Raw genomic sequence first — 18,051 nt, forward strand, 5'->3', positions numbered from 1 at the left:
ATGGTCAAAACCTAAGTCTAGGGGTAGATCATGTTTACTCATAACCCTAAGAGTCCAAATATGTATTTTGTTTTCAAATTCAAATCCAAATTGATGCTCAAAACCTCAATTTTTACTCTCTTAATTTGTAGACAAATAACCCAAATTCACTTGCTCAAATTCATGTTTTGATGTTTAATCTTGTGATAAATTCATATATAATACATAGATTTAGGTTAGAATCATTTACCCCAAGGTCCTCAAAATGAGCTCCAAAAGTTGGAAAATGGCTCACAAATGCTTTCAGTTAATCTTTTGGTCTAAAAATACTTTTAACAATTTTTTAAGCTCAAATATACTCCTGAAACTAACAGATGGATAAATTTGAATCTTTAGAATAGCCACGCGGCATTCCCTAAGCCTGTCACGTGTTGTATTTATAATTAAAATTAAACGCACCCATATCTCAAAAAATCCAACCCGCTTAGCCTGGTAACCCGCTTCTTTAAACATAAACCTAGGACCCCATTCTTCAGTTTTTTCAGGCCTTGTATTCAGTTTATGTCAATGATATTTTGAAGCAGTTGCTTCAGTTTGCAGCAGTCTTTCTATCAGTTGTTTATTTAAATTGAAGTTCATGTTAATCGTATTGCATTGCAGTAGTTTCTTTAGGCCTTGACATTGTATTGTGTGCAGCAGAGACTTCAGGCCTTGGTGAAGTTCATGTCAATGTGCTGGTATTTTAACTGCTTCAGTTTTGAAATGGTGTTGTGAGGGTGTTCAAGAGTCTTTGAAATGGTTAATGTTCTAAGCTTTAGGTTCTTGAAAAGTTTTGAGTCCATAGGCTCTTGTCTTTGTTTAATGGATCCATGTAGTTCCATCTTCTTACATCTCATTTTGTCATTGCAAATTTCAATTCTCTTGCAAAAGACATGAAAAGAATGGATCCATGTGTTTAACCAAAAATCTGAGTCTTTGGTCAAAGCTAAAAAGAAATTCGGGTTACTGATAATCAGGAGACAAAAATAAAATACTTTTGAGAATGATGGTAAAAAAGCAAATAGATGTGTATTTCAATGAATTCTCAATAGTATTCCGTGTCCTTACAAATGATGATACTTCTTCCTTTTATAGATAATTCTAGGTAAAGGAATGAAGCCTCAGCTTTAATGATATAATCATGAGTAATAAATGATATTAAATAAGCCGTTATACAATCATTCCTATTAAATACCAATTTCGTAACGTATCAAGTATTTAATAATGAATTTGGACTCCTTTCTGTCATCAGATCTTTGCCTTCAATGCCTTCTAATCCGTTGGCTGTAAATAATTTAAAGTGGTACGAGACTCGTATCTATACGTCGTCTCGTGCCTATTTAAATTCTTCTTCCCGTGGCTGTCTCCATCCGTGCCTCTTTAGTCAATTGCTGCGCTTTGACCATTTAACTAATCCACGTGTCATGCCACATCATCTTTAATATAAACTCAATTTTTTCCCAATACAGATAGTCCCCCCACTTTCCATTTTTTTATCAATTAAATAATTGGGAAGTGGATCTTCATGTAAAAGGAATTTTTGCCACAATTAATGCTCATGACAGTATTAACGTCTCAGCAGTCTTTTCCATTTAATGTTCTGCCCATGTGTCATTTTCTAATTGATTCCGCTGTTCATACCCTTTTTTGAGACTTCTTCATTCTCACTATTTACGAAGTGATAGCTGCCTTTATTATAGGCTTTTCATCATTACACTTCTAAAGTTGACGGTTCCCATTTTACACATAACTTTGTCTTCCTTTGTCTTCTTCACAAATCTTCAGCACATACTTCCTTCTTAACAATGTCTTCTTCAAACCCTAACCGTAAAAAAGTTTCAATTCTAGTTCAATTCCCCAACGCCCCTGTTAGACACAGAAGAGGCGGAGGAGGTAGGCTTCGAACAAGGTTAGAATCTACGCGAGGCGGCTCCTCTGGTTCTTCTTCAAGGAGTTCTATCCCAAAAGGCCCTTCTTCTAAAAGTAGGGAAATTCTTGATTCTTCTCAAGAACCCTCAGTTGATGATATAGTTTCCAGCGATTTGTCTTTTGAAAGTGACAAAACGTCTCTTCAAAAACAAATTAAAAATTTAGAAAGAGCCGATACTTACCCAACAATAGTAACCGAGCTTACAATCCCCACCATAAGAAGAGATTGTAACTGGAAAGATAGTCTCCGAATGTCAATTCCTTCCCCAAATCAAAGAATTTCCTCTTTTAGAAGTGGGTATTCTTCTGTTTACACTTACCCGTTCACTTTAGGTTTTAATCCTCCGATTGACCCAGTTATTCTCGATTTTTGTCGTTTCTTTACAATTTGTTTGGCCCAAATGGGTCCATTGGTATGGAGAACAGTGGCTTGTTTGAGATATTTATCCTCCAAGGCCAATGTCAATTTCACCTTTTCTCACCTCATTCATCTATACCATCCTAAGTTAATACGCCATGGGGTTTTTACCTTAACTGCAAGGAGCAAAAAAGTTTTGGTAAATCCTGAGGATGACAAAGATCGTGGATGGTATATCCGTTACGTTGCTGTCCGTACGGTGGACTTGATTGGCGAAACAAATATTCCCTTCCCTGAGAAGTGGAATTTTGAACGTAGGTTTCCTTTTATTTACCGTACCTACTTTTGAGAATTTCAAAAGAAAGTTGTTTTTAACCTCGTCCCTTCTTGGTTTTTTGTAGCAACCATGGGAGATGTGGAACCTATTCCCAACTTTCGTGGTTGGGTAGACTCACTTTTGAAGATTGCTTCTAGGGAGCAGAGAACTTGGAAATCAATTTCTTCCTTACATGGCTGGAAGGTCAAAACACATGGTATCCCCCTTTTTATATGAATTTTTTTACATGTTAAGCACTTTTTCCTCAACTTTAATCATGTATATCCATCCTTTAATCAGGATTTGGCATTAGAGGAATGACGGCTGAAGTAGCTATGGCCATTCGCATGTCTGCGAATGCTGCTCTTGATTTGGATAAGGCTCGAGCCTTGCTGCCTAAAAGGAAAGCTACAAAGGAAAGTTCTGAAGAAGAAGAGGAGGGTACCTCCCTAATTACCAGGCCAAGGGTCAGGAGACGAATAATCATTGATGATGAAATTGAAAACACTCCTGCTCGAACCTCCACCACCGAGCCTGTTTTGATTCAATCTGACGAGGACGCCGAACCAAGAGATAATAATGAGTCAATTCAACATCTTTTTGACAGTGGTTTCGGGAGTGGCGAGCTCGACCCTGTTTTTGATGAAGCTCCTCTTTCCTCATTTGTTCATATTTCCTCCATTCCTCTGCCAACCGTAAGTATTTCTTTACCAGTTTTGACGACTTCCGTTCTTTTGTCAGTTTCTACCGCTCCTATATCCGTTCCCTTGGCTGTTTCTACCGCACCTGCTTCCGCTCCTGTGTTGGTTTCTACATCTTTTCCTTCCATTCCTTCCACTGCTCCTCTTCCCTCTGTTCATCATACAGAGACAGGTTCTAGCAGTGGAAGTATGACTATGAGAAGTGTTACTTTGGAGGTTCCTGCCAATCATAGCCTCTTGAGGAAGACCGGCAGAGCCGATGTTTGGCTCGAACCTCTAATTGGAGATATCGAGAAGAAGAAGATGGAGAGCCATAGCTGCTTAACTCTGATGAATGACGTAGTTCATTCTACTTTGAAGGTATTTTTACCAACAAGTTTTTTTTAATTATCTTCAACCTCTCATTTCTATGATATTCTCTGTAGGCTAACCTTATTGGCACGGAATTAATGGGAAGAATTTCCCTACTGGAAAGAAAAGCTCGTGAGTCTGAAAAGACTGTCCACGAGGCCGAAGAAATAGCTTGGGGAGCCCATCTTGAAGAAACCAATTGGAAGGAGCAGTTCGAGAATGCTCAAGGGACCATAGAGGAGTTGCAAGAAGATAAAAATCTCCTGGAGCAGCAAAACCGTGGTTTAACTTCTGAACTGGCAACTGCCAAAGCCTCTTCAAGCCAATTGAAAAGAGACAAAGAGCTTTTGGAATGCTCTTTGTCAGAACAATTATCCAGGGCTAGTGAAGAAGTTAGGGAGCTGAAGGCACTTTTGGCTAGGAAGGAAGAATATGCAGGAGAGTTAGTGCAAAGCTTGACTCAAGCTCAGGCTGACTTACAGACTTCTTCTGACGAGATTCATGCCTTGAAGAGTTCTCATGCTTCTCTTGAAGCTTCCCTTGATTCCCATTTAGCTGAATATCAAATCTTAAAAAACGATCTTGCTATGTGGGAAAAGGAATATGGACTTCTAGAGGAAAATTTTAACATAGAAGTGAGTTGGGCTTTCCTGAAATCTCGTCGTGATGCTTTGACGGAAGCTGCTCAAGAAGGTTTTGACTTGCAGTCTGAACTGGCCAAAGTAGTAGATACCATCGAGAAAAGCCAACAGTCTACTGATACTCCTTCTCATGCACTTGAAGTTCCTGGAACAGAAGAACTTTTAAATGAAGAAGTGAATACTGCAGCAATTGGGATTACAATTCCTGCTTCAGCTGAAAATGTTGCAATTCCAGCTTCAGAGGGTGAAACTTCTATGACTCAGTCTGTGGAAGTTGAAGCTTCCGTGACTCTTGTTTCCCTCATTGATCCTAACATTTGAAGCTCTGCTGAAACTGTTCCTATTGCTGCTTCTTCAGAAGTTGCCACCGTGCCTGTGGCTGAAAGTGAAATTAATATTGCAACTTCTGATGTGCTAACCCCTTCAATTGGATGATGGTTTTATCCCTTAGTTTTTAAGGGATTTTTTGGTGAAAGTCCCCAGTTATCATAATGGGGCACTTGTATAAACTTTTATTGACTAAGTTTCTACTTAGTCTTTTTAATTATATTAAGAAGTTTTGTTAGTACTTCAACGTGTTCTATTCTTGCCTTTTCCTTACTTATTTAGGACTTATAGAATAGTTTAGCATTTTTATCCTTTGAAAATGCTTTATGATTCTTCTCATGACTTATTAACATGAGGTTTATAAAAGAGGGCCCTTTTATTTTATCGACACTTATTGAAGAAGACGTCTCAACTTCATAATGGTGTTATAATACGATGAAAGAAATAGGAATCACACGTTTTGTATGAAACAACTTTGGCAAGTTTTTTTTATAAACTTTTATCAAGTGTTTTACTGTTACATGTATTACAATACATCTAAACTTTCTCGTAACTGTTTTTCTTGTAACAGATTTGTGAATAACATAAAATAAACAAGGTTTTTCTTCATAACCTGTTTTAGTACATAGTCATGACCCTATCTTTACATATTAAGAAGGGTTTTGAGAGGTGACTTTGTTTATGAGTTTGAGAGATGACTCTGTTGTTCTCATGAATGCTGAAGACTTCATAATTTTTTCTCAACACTTGACTTCTATCGTTCGATATTCGTATCTGCGTATCTGCATTTCTACACGTATCTGTGTACAATATTGTAGTCCCCCAAGTGTTTGAGCGGTGAAGTATGAAGCCTCGAGCACTTGTTTATTTCTTTTATTTTGGCCCTTTTTCCTGAAACAGAAAGATATGCGAGACCCGAAGGTGCGATTATAGATGAAGACCGCCTAACTCGTGTATATTTCCATCAGATTAATTGTAACCCTGGGCTAGGAATTTAATAATACTCCATTTTGCCTTGCAGGTTGTGACTCATCATTTGGCACGAGTTAGGATATTTTGCCTAGCATCTAAAATCGTTAGTAAAATACTAATAAACCAAGAGAGAAATTTTAACACGATGATACCTGACCGTAGGTACTTTCTCAAAAGTAGTATCTTTTTAAGTGGACAGCATTCCAATGTGAGGGTAAAACTTTACCATCCATTGTTTCCAACTGGTATGCTCCTTTTCCCGCAATGCCACGGACTTTGTATGGCCCTTCCCATGTTGGACTTAGCTTTCCTGAGTTAGCAGCTTTTGCAGATTGGAACACCTTTTTAAGCACGAAGTCCCCAATTTTGAAAAATCTGAGGCGTGCTTTCCTATTGTAATATCGTTCTATTACTTGCTTTTGTGCTGCCATCCTTATCAAAGCAACTTCTCTTCTTCCTTCAAGTAAATCTAGGCTAACCCGTATCTCTTCATTATTAGATTCCTCCGTTGCCTGATCGTATCGTGTGCTTGGCTCACCTATTTCAACTGGAATTAAGGCTTCCGTACCATAAACCATTGAAAATGGTGTTTCTCCAGTGCCTGTTTTGGTCATTGTACGATAAGCCCATAGTACTCCAGGTAACACCTCAGGCCAATTACCTTTTGAATCTTGTAACCTCTTTTTCAAGTTATTGATAATAACTTTGTTAGTTGATTCTGCTTGTCCATTCCCCACTGGATGATATGGCATAGACGTTATTCTTTTGATTTTCCAACTTCGAAGAAATTCTGTAACTTGAGCTCCAATGAATTGTGGTCCATTGTCACACACGATCTCCGTTGGTACTCCAAAGCGGCATATTATATTTCACCATATGAAGTCTTTAACTTCTTTTTCTCGTACCTGTTTAAATGCTCCTGCTTCTACCCATTTAGTGAAATAATCTGTAAGTACAAGTAGAAATTTTACCTGACCTTTTGCTTGTGGAAGTGGACCTACGATATCCATTCCCCATTTCATAAAGGGCCATGGGGCTAAAACAGGATGTAGTAACTCAGCTGGTCTGTGCATATTATTGCCGTACCTTTGACATTTATCACATTTGGACACGAAACTGGTTGCCTCTTCTTCCATCTTAGGCCAATAATATCCTGTGCGAATTAACATTCTTACCAGTGACCGTCCTCCTGCGTGATTCCCACAATGTCCTTCATGTACTTCTCTCATGACATATTCGGTTTGAGAAGGTCCGAGACACCTTGCTAGTGGTCTGCCGAACATCTTTCGATAAAGATTTCCTTGATATAAACAATATCGTACAGCTTTTTTGCGAAGCGCGTAAGCCTTTCCTTTGTCATTAGGCACGGTTCCGTGCTGTAAAAAGGCAACAATTTCATTTCTCCAATCCCATGTTAGATGATTAAAATTTACCTTGTTTTTATCAGATTCAAGAATGGAATGAAATAGATGTATGACTGAAGCATCTGTATTGTTTGCCACGTCTGCTGCGGATGCAAGGTTTGCTAAAACATCTGCCTCTACATTCTCATCTCTTGGGATCTGCACTACTTTCCAAGTTTGGAATTGCTTTATTAACTCCCGTACCTTTGCGAGGTATTCTTGCATTCGTGACTCTCTGGCTGTATAAGTCCCCAACATCTGATTAACCACGAGTTGAGAATCACTCTTGATTATAATCTGTGTTATGCCGAGTTCTCGTGCCAATTCTAAACCTGCAATTACAGCCTCATACTCTGCTTCATTGTTAGTTATAGAATGACATTTTATAGCCTGTCTAATGGTCTCACCCGCAGGTGGTACGAGGACTATTCCTAGGCCTGCACCTTTTACATTAGATGAACCGTCAGTGTATAAAACCCAAGTCCCCGGGTTCGCACCATTAAAAACTAGTAATTCTTTTTCTGCTTCTAAATGCATCCCCTGGCTAAAATCAGCCACGAAATCAGCTAGTACTTGAGACTTTATAGCAGTCCTGGGTTGATAAATAACTTCATACTCACTTAGTTCTATAGCCCATTTTGCTAATCTACCTGAAAGTTCGTGTTTATGAAAAATATTTCGAAGCGGAAAAGCAGTAACTACAACAATGGGATGACATTGAAAATAAGGTCTTAACTTTCTAGATGCCATGATCAAAGCTAATGCTAATTTTTCTAGCTGTGGGTATCGTGTCTCAGCTTCCAATAAGGACTTACTTACATAATAAATAGGAGATTGTTTACCTTGGTCCTCGCGGACTAAAACAGCACTTACTGCGACTTCAGATACGACCAGATAAATGAGAAGTTTTTCCCCCACCTTCGGTTTTGCCAACAACGGTGGTTTTGACAAATAAGCTTTCAAATTTCTAAGGGCTTGTTGACAATCTTTATTCCATTCAAAATGATCTTGCTTTTTAAGTGCAGAGAAAAACTTAAAACACCTTTATGAGGATTTGGAAATAAATCTCCCCAAAGCTGCAATTCTTCCCATTAATCTTTGTACTTCCTTTTTATTAGTAAGGATATCCGGGATTTCTTCTATTGCTTTGATCTGAGAAGGATTCACTTCAATACCACGATTAGAAACAAGAAAACCCAAAAACTTACCTGATGCAACTCCAAATGCACATTTTTCTGGGTTGAGTTTCATATTAAATTTTCGCAAAATTTCAAAAGTAACAGATAGATGAGAAATATGATCATGAGATTGCTGGGTTTTGACGAGCATATCGTCTATATATACCTCCATTGTTTTCCCTAAATGTTCTTGGAACATTTTGGTGACCAACCTTTGATAGGTTGCCCCAGCATTTTTGAGGCCAAAGGGCATTACTTTATAACAGTAAGTCCCCCTGTCTGTGATGAAAGAAGTTTTTTCTTCATCACCAGGATCCATTTTAATTTGATTATATCCTGAGTATGCATCTAAAAAACTTAAAAGTTCATGACCTGCGGTTGCATCAATTAGTTGGTCTATATGCGGTAAGGGAAAGGAATCTTTTGGACAGACTTTATTTAAATCGGTATAATCTACACAAACATGCCACATACCATTTTTCTTGGGTACAACCACCGTGTTAGCTAACCAAGTAGGATATTTTACCTCACGGATTGATCCGATTTTTAATAATTTTTGGACTTCATCCTGAATCACCTGGTTTTTGAAAGCACCTTGTTTCCGTTTCTTTTGCTTTATTGGTGTGAAAGAAGGGTCTTCATTGAGTTTGTGAGTCATCACATTTGGTGGTATCCCTGTCATATCAGCGTGGGACCAAGCAAAGCAGTCTAAGTTAGCTTTTAAAAATTCGATTATCATACCTCGCATGTTCGTGCTTAAATTGGCCCCGACATAAACCTTCCGTTCAGGCCATTGATCAAATAACATCACTGCCTCAAGCTCTTCAATTGTCGTTTTGATGCTTTCATTTTCTTCAGGTTCTTGAATTGTGTCAGGTCTTGAATCCAAATCTGTCTTTTCCTGTTTAGTTGAAGTTGGATCTTTTTTACCTTCAACTGTTTCCTGTAATTGCTACTTTTCTTTATTTTCGGCGCTCGTACTTGTTACAGCGTTGACACTTTTAGCCATCTGCTGATCCCCACGAATTTGGCAAATTCCCCATGGTGATGGGAATTTAATAACCTGATGTAGAGTTGATGGGACAACGTCCATATCGTGTATCCATGGTCTCCCCATGATCATATTGTAGGCCATTTCCATATCAACTACCTGAAATTTAGTTTCCTTCACAACACCCATAGCAAAAGTTGTTAGAAATACCTCACCTTTTGTTACTACACTTGAATTGTCGAAGCCTGACAAGGTGTGCGCCTTGGGTATCATTCTGTCTTCAGCTTGCATTTCTCGTAGTACCCTTAGTAATATAATATTTACAGAACTCCCTGGATCAATCAAAACTCGTTTTACATTAGTATCATGTACAAGTAAAGATATTACCAGTGCGTCATTATGTGGAGTTGTCACTCCTTCGGTATCTGTGTCATCGAACGAAATACTTTCATTTTCAAGGACCTGCCGCACTCATTTCCTGTGTGTAATCGTTACCTTAGAAACCTTGTTGGAGGCTGTGTAAGTTACGCCGTGAGTATCTTCTCCCCCGCTTATGACATTCACTGTCCTCTTGGGTGAAGGAGGTTGTGGTGGCTCTTGTCTGTTTTTCATATAAGCTTGTTTTCCTTTCTCACTAAATAACTCAGTGAGGTATCCTTGCTTCAATAAATGATCCACTTCACTCTGCAGGAATCTACATTCTGAAGTTTTGTGCCCGTGATCGTTGTGAAATTCGCACCAATGATCCGGATTGCGTCTACTTGGATTTGACCGCATCTCTTTTGGCCACCGTACCTTGTCTCCCATGCTTCTTAAAATAGCTACGAGCTCGAAGGTAGAGACATTAAAATTATATCCACCGAATCGTACCTTTAAACTTCTGTCATCATCTCGTGATTCTTGTCTGTTCCGATCATTCCTGAACTTTGAAGAAGAGCCAGAATTCCGGTTCCTTGATTTTTGATCATATTGCTGGCTATCTTGTTTCGACCGTGGGTCATTTCCTGCGGGTCCCATATATGGATCGTACCTATTTTTACCTGATCTTTTTTCAGTTTCTGACCTTCGGGTACTGCCCCTTTATTCATGATGAAGCTTAGGTACGGTATCTTCTTCGATTCGCAGCTTCGTGCTATACCTGTTGTCAACATCATTCCATGTGGTTGCAGGAAATTCTCGAAGACTTTCTTTGAGTCGTCTCGTGGCTTCAGAACTTTTGTCATTTAAATTACTTGCAAAAGCTATAGCAGCCCAATTGTCAGGCACACGGGGTAGAGTCATTCTTTCACGCTGGAATCTATCAACGAAGTTTCTAAGCAACTCCGAATCCCCTTGTTTGATTTTGAAAATATCTTCCATCCTTTTCTCAACCTTTTGTGCTCCCGAATGTGCTTTAATAAAAGAATCTGCAAGCTCAGCAAAAGAATTAATAGAATTTTCAGATAAAAAAAAAATACCAGGTTAATGCACCCTTGGTGAGTGTTTCTCCAAATTTCTTGACCAATACTGATTCAATTTCTTGTTTGGTCAAGTCGTTGCCTTTTACGCCGGTTGTAAATGCAGTCACGTGGTCACGTGGGTTTGTAGTACCATCATATTTCAGGATGTCAGGCATTTTGAACTTTTTCGGAATTGGAAGGGGAGCAGCACTAGGCTTCCATAGTTGTTGTGAGTATTTGTCCATGTCTACCCGTTTTATTACAGGCGGAACTCCAGGGATTTGTTCAATACGCTCATTTTGTTCCTTAAGCTGTTTCTGCAAGGTTAGTACTAAATTTTGCAATTACGAATTATTTAAATTACCTGGTCCCCCTTCTTGTGGTTCACTGGGGTTTGCTCCGTTTCCAGAATTATCAAGACCAGAACGGGGGTTCTCCAATGTATTATTATTAGGAGTTGGTGTAGGTGGCGCAGCAGGCAATCGACTAACAAGTGCCTGAAGAGCTTTGCCGACCTGTGCATCAATTAGCTTTTGCAAAGCTTCAGTTGTAACTCCTTCAAAATGTTCAGATTGCTCTTGTTGATCAGCACGAGATTCAGTAACAGGAGTGCCTTCACGAGATTGACGTGGTGAATTTAGAGGAGAGGGAACCACGTTATCTTGATTTTGATGTATTTGATTCTCATGGTTTCCCAATGTGTTATTACTATTGTTGTCAGCGTTGTTATTTGACATGGTGACGACAATAGATAAGATATAGCTTAAAAGGAAAGATTATCAGATTCCCGGTAACTGAACCAATTTGTTTAACTAAAAATCTGAGTCTTTGGTCAAAGCTAAAAAGAAATTCGGGTTACTGATAATCAGGAGACAAAAATAAAATACTTTTGAGAACGATGGTAAAAAAGCAAATAGATGTGTATTTCAATGAATTCTCAATAGTATTCCGTGTCCTTACAACTGATGATACTTCTTCCTTTTATAGATAATTCTAGGTAAAGGAATGAAGCCTCAGCTTTAATGATATAATCATGAGTAATAAATGACATTAAATAAGCCGTTATGCAATCATTCCTATTAAATACCAATTTTGTAACGTATCAAGTATTTAATAATGAATTTGGACTCCTTTCTGTCATCAGATCTTTGCCTTCAATGCCTTCTAATTCGTTGGCTGTAAATAATTTAAAGTGGTACGAGACTCGTATCTATACGTCGTCTCGTGTCTATTTAAATTCTTCTTCCCGTGGCTGTCTCCATCCGTGCCTCTTTAATCAATTGCTGCGCTTTGACCATTTAACTAATTCACGTGTCATGCCACATCATCTTTAATATAAACTCAATTTTTTCCCAATACACCATGTAATTAGTTATCGGGACAAGGCATATTTCTGCTTAATTGTTACTTGTGTTACGTAAGAAATTTGAGTCAAAATAGCTGCATTTCGTTATACTCCCACTTGCGTCAAAACTTCACCACCATCTGTATTTTTTGACTCTTTACCACAATGTAACCAATGAAATTCCTTATCTAGTCCATATTAAATATTGCTAACAGAGATCGTGGGTTTATGTTTTAAAGAAACAGGTTACAGTGTCAAAGCGGGTTGGATTTTTAAGTTATGGCTGGGTGTAATTTTTATTATAAATAATACACGTGACAATCTTAGGGAATGCCACATCTCTATTTTAAATATTTAATTTTATCCATCCATGGTCCGGGGATGTATTTGAGCCCAAAAAATGTTAAAGTATTTTTAGACCAAAAAGTTAAACGGAGAGCATTTGTGAGCCATCTTCAATACATTAGTGCCATTTTTGGCCCTTTTCCTTTTTTAGAAAGCAAAATCAGTTTCACACTTCCAAATCCTCTTAAAAGGATGTTTTGTTTGGTAACGGAATAAAAGCAAAAAGATCTGCCTTTGTATGTGCGACAAGAACAAATAAACCACACTTTTGGCAGAAGCACAAACACTAACGGGTCGTTTGGTAGGATATATTAGATAAAATACTGCATGTATTAGTTTTGTGTATTAATAATACCTTGTTTGCTAGATATTTTGAACCTATGCATTAGTTATGCAAGCATTAGTTGTACATCTTATTTGGTACTATCATATACATAACTAATACATAGAAAATCATGGGTATTAACAATGCAATGGGTTTTAATGCATGCATTAACTTAGTTAAAGACAAAATTGTCCTTCAAAATTTATGCTTGATTAAAATATGCTAATTATTATATTAATGCAAATTTAAAATAATCTAAATAGTGAGAAATAAAATTATATCTCTAGTAAATAAATAAATACTTAGCATATTTCTTTTTTTATAAATAAATATATTTAGTTCTATATTACAATATAGGTAGACACATCAAATAATTTTTTTAAAACTTTTTCATATAAAAACATTTATCAACATATGTTTTTCTGAAAAAGTTAGAGTGATGGACCGATTTTGAGGGCATTTTCGTAAACAAACAATTCTTTTAGAAATTTTGCAATGCTTTAATACATCAAACCAAACAATGGATAAGAAATATGTCAGCATAACTAATACACCTTATTTAACATTATTCTTATGCACCCTACCAAACGACCCGTAACTTTCCGAACAGGATGTAAAACAGCTTCTCTTCATACGCAAAGCAGCACAAGTAACAACTATCATCGGTTATACATAACCACAAGTATAATTCCGACGGTAGAACTTTACGAACAAATTGTCCAAAATCGCAGAAGCCAGCTCAGCTGCAGTAGAACTTTACCTAACTCAAGTATGAGAGAAAATTGTCCAACTACAATCCTAAAACCCAGCTCAGGTCCCAGCCTTCCGCCGGCCAACACGAGCAACAAAACCAGCCTTGATGGGAGCAACCGATCTTCCAGATCCACGCTACAAAAAGTTGAACAGGTATTAAAAGCTTGCAACAAAATGAGCAGCAATATCCAAATTTTCTACTTCATAATTCCATCTTTTCTTCCCTCTCAGATGTAGGAAAGAAAAGAAAAAAGGAAGGGGGATGATGTTACAAACAACATAAATAAGAAAGCAATTGTTTTGGTCTTATATTTTTTTTTTAAATAATTTGAGGTTCGAACCAAAACCCGATTACTTATTCTCCACGAACCCAAATATATAATTTATTTTGAAATCTGACCTCAAACCGAGGTCCAAATCCCCAAAATTTGAAAAACCTAGGTGCTACCCAAAACACACAATTTCTCCCATGAAAACCTTTGATTTTGAGTTGAAATCATGAGAAAAGATGTTAAAGATTGATCAAAACCAAGTTAGAAATGACTTACAGTCCATTTAGAAGAGTACTTATTTTTGAAAAATCGCCCAAGAATGTTTTGGTTTTGAAAGGGTTTGAAAAATAGTTGAAATGCGTCTAAGTTATGATTTTGCAGGTTGCAGGTGTCATAATTGCGAACCCCTCAGACTGCTACTCTCGCATTTGCGACTGATGTTCACATTCGCGAACTCGCTTTTGCGATGGAATTGTCGCATTTGCGACATCGAAGGATTCCAGGCCACTTCGCAAATGCGAATGACCTTTCGCATTTGCGACATCGCTTTTACGATGACTACGTCACATTTACGACCCAAGGCAGACCAGATCTTTTCGCATTTGCAAGCTCGCATTTCCGAAGCCTGCAGACCTGCAACATACCAGCTAAAAACCTACAACATCCTAAGTTAAATTCCACTCCGTGGCCTATCCAAAACTCACCCGAGCCCTCGGGGCTCCAAACCAAACATGTACACCAACCTAAAAACATCATACGGACTTGCTCGTGCAACCAAATCATGAAAAATAACATGTAAAACTATGAATTAATCTCAAAACTCATCATTTTCATCAAGAACACTTTAAAGTTCATAACTCTTTGACCGGAGGTCCAAATCATGTCAAATAAACTTCATTTTTTTTACCAAATTTCACAGTTATCATGTAAATACTTTAACAAGTTTGTACCGGACTCCGGAACCAAAATACGGGCCCGATACCAATGGTTTCAAACATTAATTCTTTTCTTTATTTCATAAATAATTCAGCAATAATTTCTTTCAAAAATTGATTTCTAAGGCTTGGAACCTCGGAATTCATTTTCGGGCATACGACCAAGTCCCATATTTTACTGCGGACCTCCTGGGATCTTCGGAACATAGATCCGGGTCCGTTTGCTTAAAATATTGACCAAAGTCAACCACAATTAGATTTTAACTGTAAAAATTTCTATTTCTCATATTTTCACATAAAAGGCTTTCCGGATATAGGTCCGAGCCACGCTCGCAAATCAAGGTAAGGTAAAAAGGAGGTTTTAAGGTATCGGAACGCAGGATTTGTTTCTAAAACAAGTGATGACCTTTCAGGTCATCACACCTAATACAATTTCATAAAGATGGTAGATTTTTAAAAATCTAATTTCTTACATACTTTTTATTATTCAAGATGGTTAAATTTATATAAATTCTTTTTTCGCTAATAATATGGTTATGCACAAATTAATTTCTTAATCCGAAAAAGGGCCAAAACTGTACCTAAACTATCGGATTTAATCTATAAATACCCTCTGTTCAACTATTTTGTAAAATTTGCCCCTGACGTTAACTTTCTGGCTTGCTTGTGCCCTCAAAACTAACGGTCCTTTCTCAAATAAAAAAAGATAATTATTTATTACGTGGCAATTTCTCATTGGCTCTTCTTAAAACCCAACCCAGATCTATTTAATAACCTACCCACGACCCAAAAGTTCTGCCCCAATCCAAAAATATATCTTCTTCTCGGATCTCATTCACTACCAAAAATGATGGAAGCATTAAGAGTTGGGGTAAAAATCTAGATTTCTTCTTCTTTTTTAAGTTCTTCGTATAAATCTCACTGTTATTATTATATTATAAGTCACAAAATTTTGTTGCTGCCATTAGTGGATCTGAGGTTGCTAAGGTATCATTTCTGGCGACTTAAACATCCGAAAAATCTCTCACCATCGGAACAGAAACACTCTCACACTCTAATTTATACACACTACACCCATAAAAACATCAGTGAAGAGGACCCAGATAAAATTATAGTAGCAAATTGCTCCAAAAGAAGTACACAAACAAGAATAAGTACACTATCATTCTCGATTCGCAGACACACAATTATACAATCTCCGTCTCCAGATAATACCTTCAAAAACCACCATTAAACATGTCCGATAGACCCCAAAACATACAAATTTAACTTTGCCAAAATTCACCAAAGTAATTCACCAGAGAATATCCATTTTTCCAAACACGAGGGACTAATTTGTTATTTACTCTTTCATTAGAAAAACAATATCTCATTAGAGTTCAAACTAACATATAATTTCCGATTTTTTATTTGTATCTTGAAATATATATATATATAAAAGAAACAAAAAAGAAGGAAAATCACGTTTTGTTTCATTGCTTGAAGCGACGGATGTGGGAGCATGTTTCCCCATTATAGAGAAGTACAACAATTTCAAAGTTTTGAGTCGGGGCAAATATTTTGGGTTGTGGGTAGGTTATTAAATGGATTTGGGTTGGGTTTTAAGAAGAGCCAATAAGAAATTGCCATGTAATAAATAATTATCTTTTTTTTTGTTTGAGAAAGTATCGCTAATTTTGAGGGCACAAGCGAGCCAGAAAGTTAAAGGGTAAATTTTTCAAAATAGGTGAACAAAGGGTATTTATAGAACAAATCTGATAGTCTAGGTGCAGTTTTAGCCCTTTTCCGTTCTTAATATTAGACTAATTCTCTAAACCTAGAATATTATTATTACACTGCACCGAAATACTCACGAGGCCCTTTTCCGTTCTTAATACTCACGAGGTCCATCACCGAAATCTGCACTGAAAGTGCAGAGTGCAGTATTAGTACAACTGACCCCATGTACTGGTAAGTATCGAGCCTAACCTCGGTGAAGTAGTGACGAGGCTAGGACACAATAACCATATAAACTTGTGTAGTTAAATCATATACGAGAAACAATAATAACAGAATTGAATAGATAAAGATGGGGAAGGGAAACATGTTGAGGGGAATATCAAATTCTAACAGTAATAAAGTAAAGAAGCAAGGTAAATATCAAACTTGAACCAACAGAAATGATAACATAGTAACAAGTGCACGACATCACCCTTCGTGCTTTTACTCTCGTCCTCACCATAGAAATCAATAGAAATTGCACGAGATCACCCTTCATGCTTTTACTCTCTCATAATTATGGCACGACATCAACCTTCGTGCATTAACGCTCACAGAAATATGGCAAGGCATCACACTTCGTGCATTAACACTCACAGCAATATGGCATGACATCACTCTTCGTGCTTTAACACTCTCTTACGATATTGTGCACGTCATCACCCTTCATGCTTTACACTCTTCCTCACCCAAACACTAGGAACAATAACATCCCGGCAAGGGAATCAACAATAAAAACAATAACATTCCGGCAAGGGAATCAATAATCGAAATAATAACATCCCGGCAAGGGAATCAGCTATAATCAACCTCGTTTCAACAGTTAACTTCACAAATTAAGTCTCAACTTGAGTCAATACACAACAATGGTCAATTACCAAGAAAATATCATAAGTCTTGTTCAATATGGATAATCATCAATTTAAACATGAACAATACATAATAAGAGTCACAACAGTCGCAATATAAGACTAACATGCATGCTCGACACCAACGTATATATACTCGTCACCACACCTACACGTCATACTCAACACTAACACATAGCAATTAAGACACAATACCTATTCCCTCAAGTTAAGATTAGACCAAACACTTACCTCGATTCCACGGCCAAAAATCAAGTCTCAATTACTACTTTTCCTTTGTTTTCCACTTCCAAACCGCCCGAATCTATGCATAATTAACTAATTAATATCAATTAACGCTAAATAAACCAATTCTAATGCATGAGTAGAGATTTCCCAATATTTTTCCCAAAAAGTCAAAAATCGACCCCGCACCCGCTTGGTCAAAACTCGAGGTTCGAACCAAAACCCCACTACCCATTCACCCCGAGTTCGGATATACAATTGGTTTTGGAATTCGACCTCAATTTGAGGTCTAATTCCCCAACTTTCGAAATTCCTAAATTCTACCCAAAACACCCAATTCCCCATGTAAATCCCTAGATTTTGTGATGAAATCTTGTAAAAAGATGAGATATATTGAAAGAAATGAGTTAGAAATCACTTACCTATAATTTGGAGAAGTTTGGATCTTTGAAAAATTGTCTATGGAGCTTTAGGGTTTGAGAGATTAGAAAAATGGGTGAAAATCCCGTCTAAGTCCCAACTTAACAGCTGCAGATGTCGCAACTGGGACTGGAGCTTCGCAATTGCGAAGCTCATGAATGCGAAGAAAGTATCGCAAAT

Source organism: Nicotiana tabacum, chromosome 7 (assembly GCF_000715075.1).
Source record: "Nicotiana tabacum cultivar K326 chromosome 7, ASM71507v2, whole genome shotgun sequence".
NCBI classification, from domain to species: Eukaryota; Viridiplantae; Streptophyta; class Magnoliopsida; order Solanales; family Solanaceae; genus Nicotiana; species Nicotiana tabacum.